The sequence below is a fragment of the Podarcis vaucheri genome, assembly GCF_965113315.1.
Source record: "Podarcis vaucheri genome assembly, chromosome: 14".
Taxonomy (NCBI): domain Eukaryota; kingdom Metazoa; phylum Chordata; class Lepidosauria; order Squamata; family Lacertidae; genus Podarcis; species Podarcis vaucheri.
In genome coordinates this window covers 12,018,739-12,028,915 of record NC_138752.1, presented here as the reverse complement: position 1 = coordinate 12,028,915, position 10,177 = coordinate 12,018,739, and the positions used below count along the sequence as shown (strand labels likewise).

Here is a 10,177-nt window from a genome sequence, read left to right as displayed (position 1 = left end):
ACTTCCATTGTCCAGCTGCTTTTCCACGGGGAAAACCTGATCTTTACCGATGAATCAGAGCCAACATCATTCAGGTCTTCCAGGGATTAAAGTCTGCTCTAATTCAGATTTCTGGAAACAGTAGTCTACCCTCCACAAAACTATAACTCCCAGCACCCTTAACAAACTACAATCCCCAGAATTCTCTGGGGGAAGGCATGTACCTTACATGTATGCTGTGTGTGCACATTTCAGCAGCCTAATTTAGAAGAGAAGGTGTGTGCTTTTTCTTAGTGCTGTGGCTAAAGAACTGGAAGCCCCAAACACTTGCTGATCGACTGCAACTTGAGGATTAAAATGCCTAAAAATAGCTTTTATCCTCTGAACGACATCTAGAAAATCCAGTGATGGATGTTTTCATAAAAGCAGAAAAACCACTTTATTAGTTATTCAATAATGCTTGATGGTGCTGCCAAGACTGGCAGGTATCCTGTCCCACAGTGAATACTTTATCACAACACTCATTTTTATTTCATTTATTGATTTAAGGTATTTATAAACCTTTCGATTATTAGCATTTCTAAGCACTGTACACAAAAATGCAGAGAATAAACCAATAAGACATCATCAGATCCAACACTACATGGAAGTGCCTGCTGGAATAAGAAAGTCTTTGTCATGCACCAGAAGTTTAGCAAGGAGGGTGCCTGTCAGATCTCGGTTGGGAGGGATTTCCACAGACTAGGGACTCAGCTAGGTTAGTAAAAAACAAACAAACACAATGCCTTGAATGCATTATAAACATGTAACACCAGATGGTGCCGGAGAGGAAAAGAAACTTCTATGCAATTTTTACATAGTGTTTTTCCCCCCCTTTTGGCGACATTTTTCCACCTTCGCCACATCAAGCAGTTGGTCCCTTACCTTTCCCGCCCCGACCTGGCCACAGTGATCCATGCGACGGTCACCTCCAGGCTTGACTTCTGTAATTCGCTCTATGCAGGGCTGCCCTTGAAGCTGTCCCAGAAACTCCAGCGGGTGCAGAATGCTGCAGCGAGGCTCCTCACGGGGTCTCTGCCATGGGAGCAGATTCACCCAGTGCTTTTCAAACTGCACTGGCTCCCGGTGGAATACAGGGTCAGATTTAAGGTGCTGGTTTTGACCTTTAAAGCCCTTCACGGCCTAGGACCCTCGTACCTACGGGACCGCCTCTCCCGGTATGCCCCACGGAGAGCCTCAAGGTCCATAAATAGCAACACCCTAGAGGTCTCGGGCCCTAAGGAAGTTAGATTAGCTTCAACCAGAGCCAGGACCTTTTCAACACTGGCTCCAGCCTGGTGGAACGCTCTGCCTCATGAGACCAGGGCCCAGCGGGATCTGATTTCTTTCCGCAAGGCCTGTAAGACAGAGTTGTTCCACCTGGCCTTTGGCTTAGAATCAATTTGATTCCCTCCCCCTCTTTCTTTTTTTCCTTTCTCCTCCTGTGATGAGGCTGCATCTTAATGTTTTAATGTCATATTTTAATCTTGTTTTTTAACTTGTATTTTAATCAACTTGTTTTTATTATTGGTTGTTAGCCGCCCTGAGCCCGGTCTTGGCTGGGGAGGGTGGGGTATAAATAATAATAATAATAATTATTATTATTATTATTATTATTATTATTATTATTATTATTATATAACAATTTAATTTCTGACTTATTTATAGCGATCCCCCCACCCCGTGTGTAAATCCATCCTTGGGCCACAACACTGAATGCACGGCTTATCTAATAGCTACTCTGAGCCACGGGGGACCGCCAACAGATATTTTCCCCATAATCTCAGTGATCAGGCAGCACTGTATTTTATTTACTGCTTCATTCCGTTTATATCCCATCTTTTTCTCCAAGTAGCTCAAGGGGGCATACCTGGTTCTCCCCTTCCTCGTTTAACCCCCACAACAAGCCTATGATGTAGGTAGGGCTGAGAGTCAGTGACTGGCCCAAGGTCACCCCGTGAGTTTCATGCTCAAGTGGGGATTTGAGCCCTGGTCTCCCAGGTACAGTCATACCTCGGAATAAATATGCTTCAGGATAAGTATTTTCAGGTTGCGCTCCGCGGGCGACCCGGAAGTAACGGAGCGCATTACTTCCGGGTTTCGCTGCTCACGCATGCACATGCACAGAAGGTCAAAAGGATGTCACGCACATGCTTGGAAGCGGCAAAACACAACCCACGCACGCGCAGACGTGCAGTCGCATCTTATGTTCTATTCAGGATGCGAACAGGGCTCCGGAACAGATCCCGTTCACATCCCGAGGTACCACTGTACATGTCTGACACACTAATCACTACACCATATAGCTCCAGATCACGCACTCAGGCTCAAATGATTCACCATGCCCACCTGCATCCATTGTGGCTAAAGGTAAAGGTAAAGGGACCCCTGACAATTAGGTCCAGTCATGGTTGACTCTGGGGTTGCGGCGCTCATCTCGCTTTATTGGCCGAGGGACCCGGCGTACAGCTTCCAGGTCATGTGGCCAGCATGACTAAGCCGCTTCTGGCGAACCAGAGCAGCACACTGAAATGCCGTTCACCTTCCCGCCGGAGCGGTACCTATTTATCTACTTGCACTTTGACGTGCTTTAGAACTGCTAGGTTGGCAGGTTATGCATCTTTCGGGTGCGTATTAATCGGCCTTTGCCTGTACACACTAAGAATAGCATGTGGGATACAGTAATGCTTTGTAAACAAGCATTTTGGTTTCCCTGCAAATGTCCGGGTCCTCAAACACTCTGCACTTCAATCGGGAGAAAGCTGGTTGTGAAATGTAGACCACTTATAAATGTCATCCCCAACTCCTCAAAAGATTCCATCAACGGTGTCTCCGAAAAATTTTACATATCACCTGGGAAGACAGGCGAACTAATGCCAGTGTACTGGAAGAAGCAAAGATCACCAGTGTTAAAGTGATGATTCTTCAACATCAACTTTGTGGGACCAGTTACAGGTAGGTAGCCGTGTTGCTCTGCCATAGTCGAAACAAAATAAAAAAAATTGGTATGAGAGCTCACACCAATAACAAACTTAGTTGGTCTATAAGGTGCTACTGGAAAGAAAACCCCCCCATCACAGCCTCTAACTAGGACAATGACCATTGACACAGGCACCATACATACATCCCCAACTCCTCAAAAGATTCCATCAACGGTGTCTCCAAAAAAATTTACACATCACTTGGGAAGACAGGTGAACTAATGCCAGTGTACTGGAAGAAGCAAAGATCACCAGTGCTGAAGCAATGATTCTTCAACATCAGCTTCATTAGACTGGTCATGTTGTGCGGATGCCTGATGATCGTTTTCCAAAGCAACTACTCTATTCCAAACTTAAAAATGGAAAGCGTAATGCTGGTGGTCCACAAAAGAGGTTTAAAGACTCTCTCAAGGCAAATCTTTAAAAAATGTAGTATAAACACCGACAACTGGGAAACACTGGCCTGCGAGTGCTCCAATTAGAGAACAGTTTTTACCAAAGGTGTCATGGGCTTTGAAGATGCTTGAACTCAGGATGCAAGGGAGAAACGTGCTAAGAGGAAGGCACTCTTGGTAAACTCTCACTATGATCAACTCCCGCCCGGAAACCAATGTCCCCACTGTGGAAGGATGTGTGGATCCAGAATTGGCCTCCACAGTCACTTACGGACTCACTGCTAAAACTGTGTTTATGGAAGACAATCTTACTCGGCTATGAGTGATCGCCAAAGAAGAAAAAGAAGAAAGAAGCAGGTTGGATAATGGATGATGCACATCCAAAAGAGGTCATGTATTAAAGGTGCTCTCAAAGACATATCACTCATGAGCTGGAAATATAAATCTGCCTTCCAGCCAGTTCCAGATCTTAATACATAATGAAAAGTCTGGCACATGATGTTCTGCTCTGTGCCAAAAGCGGTGCTAAAAGGCTCTCCGAACATCACCTGGCAACATGTGGAACTGACTTAGGTCACCTCCAGCCCGCCAGCATTTCATGAGAGAGATCCAAGCGCATACCGGAAATTTAGGTTTGCGCAACTGAAGTAGATGAAAGTGCTATGTTGCAACACACCCAGTCTTTTCGCTCTTAGGAAAATACAGTGGAGAGCTCAGGACGAACACATGATGAACAGCAAGGCACATAAACACCCCAGAGGCAAGTCTGCTTGAGTGCTCGTTATTGTATAACCTCCCCACCAGCAAATCAGAACAAATGCTCAACAAAGACCAGACATAGTCTAAGCTCTGCAGAGGGGGCGGATAGCTCAGTTGGTTAGAGCATGGTGCTCATAATGCCAAGGTTGCAGGTTCAATCCCCGTATGGGACAGCTGCATATTCCTGCGTTGCGGGAGGGTAGACTAGATGATGATGATGATAATAAATTTTATTTATACCCTGCCCTCCCCAGCCAGAGCTGGGCTCAGGGTGGCTAACACCAATAACATTACAGTAAAAACATAATAGGGGGAAAAACCAATTTAAAATACAGGTGAAAATGCAATTTAAAATGCAGCCTCATTTTAAAAATAGCCCATAATCAAAACCATAAGGGGAGGGAAACATCATGGTCAGACTGAGTCCAAACCAAAGGCCAGGAAGAACAGCTCTGTCTTGCAGACCCTGCAGAAAGATGTCAAGTCCCGCAGGGCCTTAGTCTCTTGTGAAAGAGCGTTCCACCAAGTCGGGGCCAGTACTGAAAAGGCCCTGGCCCTAGTTGCGTCCAATCTAATCACCTTACGACCTGGTACCTCCAAAATGTTGTCATTTGTGGACCTTAAGGTCCTCCGTGGGCCATACCAGGAGAGGCAGTCCCGTATGTACATGGGTCCTAGGCCGGTCCCTTCCAACTCTGCAATTCTATGATTCTGTAAGCTTCGGGCCAGAAAATCAGGACAAACACTCAGTAAACAGGATTATTTGGAGGAGCCCACATATTGAGTCAAGTTCCTCATTGATAGAAAGTCATGTATATTCTCAAGGGCAGCATCTCTTCAGGGCTTCTTGTAGAATCATAGAGTTGGAAGAGACCGCAAGAATTATCTATTCCAACCCCCTGCAATGCAACACGGGGCTTGGACCCACATCTCTGAGATCAAGAGCCTCATGCTCTATGGATTGAGCTATCCCAGCTTACTCCCATAGGGCTGATGTCCCAGTCTCTGCTAGCTGGGATCTGAAATGCGAATACAGCAGGGGTCCCCAAACTAGGGCCCGCGGGCCGGATAAGGCCCAAGGGACTTGTCTATCCGGCCCGCAGCGACCCCCGCTGCCCGCTCTTACCGGAGGAGCACCAGAAATAGCTTGTGCTCATGCGCAAGTGTTATTTGTGCATGTGCAAGCATTATTTCCGGTGCACATCAGAGTCGGAGGAGGCCCATGCACATGCGCACAAGCTATTTCCGGTGCTCCTCTGATCCGGAAGAGCGTCAGAAATAGTGTGTGCGCGGTGGAAGAAGATTGGAAAAAGTTTAAAGAATATCTACAGAAATACTGTAAAATTTATGAATGTTAAAGGGACGTTGGATGGAAAATAAGCAGTGTTGGTAAAAAGATTAATAAGAATATGTAAATATAGGTTGATAATGAGGGAAAATGTATTTTCAATAGAGGCTAAGATTTTGAGTAAAGTTAAGGATAGAGGGTAAGGATTTGCTGAACTAAATATCTGAACTGGAATACAAAAAGGGAGGTGTGAGGAGGTCAAGAAACTAGTGATGAAGTATAGGATATGAAAACTCTTTTTCTGTCCTGTTTGTTGGTGTTTTTTGTTTTTTTGTTTTTTACTCTGTTAAATGTTTTTTTTTATTCTGTACCTTTATTAATTGTTCAATAAATATTACTTAAAAAAAAGAAAGAAATAGTGTGTGCGCACCCATATGGGCACTCGCTCCCCTGCCCTCCAGCCTGCCGCGTGATTGGCGCTGGAGACACCGGCCCGAGGCGTGGTAAGTTTGCTGACTCCTGGACTGCAGCTTCAAAGCATGTAGAACGAAGCTAATTCAGCACTACTTAGCACTCATCTCATCTCATCTGCGCATCACTTCTCAAGAAAAAGGGGTTTTCGTTCAGTAAGGCTCAGCAGCAGCGGTGGGGAATCCCCTATCTGGGGGGCCGCAAGCCAGTGGCAAGTGCGGCAAAGGCTGGGGTTGGCAAACACACAACCACTTTCCATCCTATGCCCAGGCAAACGAGAGGAATTGTCACAGTTCAAGGACACATTTCAGCCAAGTAAAAATCACTAGAGGAAGGCGGGGAGCAGGATCCGTGCTGGGTGTGACCTGGGAGGGAGGGGCAGCATGGGGTCAGCAGAGTCCCGAGGGCCAGGCAGAGATGCCTGGGGGGCCACGACCCCCAGGTCTGAGGCTCACCACCCCTGCTTGACAGTTCCATTCTCAGGATCCAGCTGGTTGCCATGTTTTGGATTTGTGGGGAAAGAGAGAGAAAGGAGATTTAGCTCTTGGGTACAGTGGCTGACGATCCTAAAAGCTTCTTGCTTTGTCCTGAAGCAAAGATGTGAAATGGTTTGTTGTAATTTTTTTCCTTATTGTGCTTCTTTTGGCATGAGCATTTGGCAAGATGCACTCTCCTTGTTCTTAGCCTCTGCTGATTACACAACCACAGCTGGATTATACAGAGGTCCTCTGCAGGGGATGCTCAGTCAAAGATAATGCGGGAGAAAAGCTGTTTGACTCGGGCAGCTGGGTCCATTTTAATCTCTTTTTTTTAAAATGAACTATCTTAAGGATGTTATCTGGTTGTTGTTGTTGTTGCATTTTAAAAAATGCATATTAAGGGGAAAGGGTCAGCAACCCTGCAGTCATTTTTGTTGGAAAATTGGGTCTTTCTATCATGTGTTGGCGCAAGAAAATGCAAATCCACCCACAGTGTGAGGAGCACTGTGAAATATTCGCGGAAAGAATCTGTGCATTGTATCTGCTAGCATACAAGAACCTATTTTATTTATTCGTTTGTATTTTTTACTTAATGCACCATCCTGTCTCCAGGTACTGTTTTATGTTATGCATTTATCTTATTGAAAAAATCCCTGTCCAATCTATTAAAAAAAAATACAGGACACTAAAAGTAATATTTTAAATTGCTCTTCTTTTCAATGCCCCACCCATTCGGAACTAAATAGCACAACCACCTCCCTTTCTTCTTATCTATTACATCTGCGGCACTGGGGAGAATCAAGGCAATTCTGAAAGGTTAACTATGCTAGGTTGAAATTCCAAACACACGGACTAAGGTGTGTAAGCGCCATTCAGCACAATGGGACTTTACTTCTGAGGAAACACACACAGGGTTGTGCTGTTCATCTCTTGCAGCAGCTGGGAAGGGGGCTGCAGTTCAGTTTGAATCACAGAATTGTAGAGTCCGAATGGACCCCAAGGGTCATCAATTCATCTAGTTTGCTTTGAAGGAATGAGGTCCCAGGTTCCATCCTCTCCAAATAAGGGCTGGGAATTTTTCACAGGCTGAAACCCTGGAGAGCAGCTGCCAGTCAGTGAAGACAATACTGAACTAGATGGACCAGTGGTCTGACTCAGTATAAAGCAGCTTTCTAGAAACCCACCTAAAGAATCCTAGGTAAAGGTAAAGGGACCCCTGACCATTAGGTCCAGTCGTGACTGACTCTGGGGTTGCGGCGCTCATCTTGCTTTATTGGCCGAGGGAGCCGGCATACAGCTTCTGGGTCATGTGGCCAGCAGGACTAAGCCGCTTCTGGTGAACCAGAGCAGCGCACGGAAACGCCGTTTACCTTCCCGCCGGAGTGGTACCTATTTATCTATTTGCATTTTGACGTGCTTTTGAACTGCTAGGTTGGCAGGAGCAGGGACCAAGCAACGGGAGCTCACCCCGTTGTGGGGATTCGAACCGCCGACCTTCTGATCGGCAAGTCCTAGGCTCTGTGGTTTAACCCACAGCACCACCAGCATCTCTAGGACACCTTAAAATGCTTAAAGGGGGAGGGGAAAGAAGAGGCAGAACAGCCTTTTCCCATCATCTAGTTCTGCCTCTCCCACGCCACCAGAGAGCCTACTCAAGAACCATCTTGCCCTGAACAGAGGAGAAAGAGAGATTTTTTTAAACGCCCCCACCCTGTCCTTTGTAGCTTGTGCTTGCTATTTTTATACTATTTTTAAACAGGTGCCTACTGTTTTAGCATTTCTATGTGAGCCGTTTATCGAGGACCACTAGCAAAGGGCTTTATAAATATCTTAAGTGCACACACACCTATTAAAGAACCACCACATGCCACAGAATCGTAAGAGTCAGAGAGAGGGCTCTCCAGGTGTCATCTAGTCCAGCCCCATCCTGGTCAGGGCAGGAAGTTCAGTTCGAGCAGCCCCTTGCTCTCCCACCAGTCGCGTAGCGTGGGGGGTGCAGGGGGGGGCAGCCGCACCGGACGCAACATCTGGGGGTTAGGGGGCGCAAATCCATGGGTTAGGGGGCGCAAATTACTTGCCTTGCCCCGGGTGCTGACAACCCACGCTACGCCACTGTCTCCCACGGACCACCTGACAACACCCACTTCTCATGATAGAAGCATTTTAAAACACACACACACACACAATAGCAACAGCAATCCATTATTATCCTAAAACACACACAAACACCAAGGAGCCCAGTGCTGCAAGATCAAAGTGAAACCTCTTTGGGATGAGGAGAATTATTGCTATTATTATTCATTTTTTTACTATTATTTGTATGTGTACCCATTCCCTCTGCACTTTTCTGACCGAGTCCCCTTTGGCAAAGCTCTAATCCGGATTCCTGCTCATAGGGGCCTTCGCACACACACCCCAATAAAATAATTGAGGGGGCCTGCCTCCCCCCAAGTTAATGGGCATTGCCAACAAATGGTGTGTGCATGCTGCGTCTTGCGATCGATTATGTAAGGGTGAGGCTTACCTGGGGGACTCCCCCCCCCATATATTTTATTCAGATTGGCATCCCTGGCCCTGCTCGTCTTGAACCCGCTCGCCTCTGCCCCTTTGCCCATTTCCTGGCGAGTGACTCCCTTTGGCAAAGATCTGCTGTATAATTGGAAACCGCTCCTCCGTGCCCCACCTCTGCTTCCCGGGCGGGTTCTCCCTGGGAAAAGACCCGAGAAGGCCCCACATCCAATACATCGCCCCTCCCCATAGCGCCGTCCCCCTCCCCCCAACCCACACACACGGCCCGCACCGCCTGGCAACAGAGGCGGCTGAGCCTCAACGGAGCATCATTGCATAGTACATCTTTAGGAGATGTAATGCAAGCAGCGGGCAACGCGGGGACCATTCTGTCCCCTCCACGGCTCAAATAGAGGAGTGGCTTCACCCCCAGGCAGATCCAGGAGAGGTGGGGTGAGAACGCACCATTGCACCCCATTGGGGTGCCAACCTGAATAAAATATTGGGGGGGGGGGAGCCCCGCATAATCGATCACAAGATGCGGGGCGCACATACCATTTGGATGGCAATGCCCATCAACTTTGGAGATCCCTGGAGCCCTCAAATATTTTATGGGGGGGGGGCAAGGGACCTCGGCTCCCAGGAATTGGCTGCTATGTACCCCATGCCATCATCTCCGGCTCTCCTTGCAGAAGGGAGTTTGGCTGGTGAAGGATGCTCGGCTCCATCCTTTTCAGGGCAGGGCGGGTGGGGTGGCAGCGAGCGAGCGTGCATGCATGCACGCATCCCGAGATGGGAGAGATCCGGGGGTCGGGATCGGGATGGGGGGGGGTGACGACCGCAGGCTTACCAGCTGCTGCGCCGTTGCCCGCTGCTCCTTGGGCGGACGCACGATTTATCCCGTCCGCCTGCCGGCCTTTCTCTGCATGGCGCGCTCCCCTCTCGCCCGCGCGCTCCCACCCACCCACCAAAAAAGAGAAAAGCCCACCCCAGAGGGCTGTCAACAGGCAAGGCGCTCCCTCCTTCTCTGCAGCCAAGCCCGGCAAGGCGGTTGCGCAGCCTCCGCGCCGCTGCTGAGCACTCTGGGACTCGTAGTTCTTGGGACTCCGGCGCATCCCTGGCCTGCCCGGGGTCTGCCCGCTCCAGAACCGCACCTAATGCATTTTTTTGGGGGGGAAATTGCAATGCAGGAGTCTATTTATCTATTGCATTTGCACCCCAGCTTTTCCTCCAAGGAGCTGAAGGTGGGTCGCACAGCCATAGGCTGTCAACTTTTCC

General features: G+C 48.1%; 1 protein-coding gene across 1 annotated transcript in view; it reads right to left on the bottom strand.

Annotated features, from left to right (window-relative positions):
• TMOD2 (tropomodulin 2) overlaps positions 1 to 9,921 on the bottom strand; it is a 50,595-nt gene extending 40,674 nt beyond the window's left edge. Inside the window, exon 1 of the mRNA XM_082198767.1 lies at positions 9,750 to 9,921. The gene's annotated coding sequence lies outside the window, so the exon portion shown is untranslated. The remainder of the gene's footprint in view (positions 1 to 9,749) is intronic.
• Between the last annotated feature and the right edge of the window lie 256 nt (positions 9,922 to 10,177).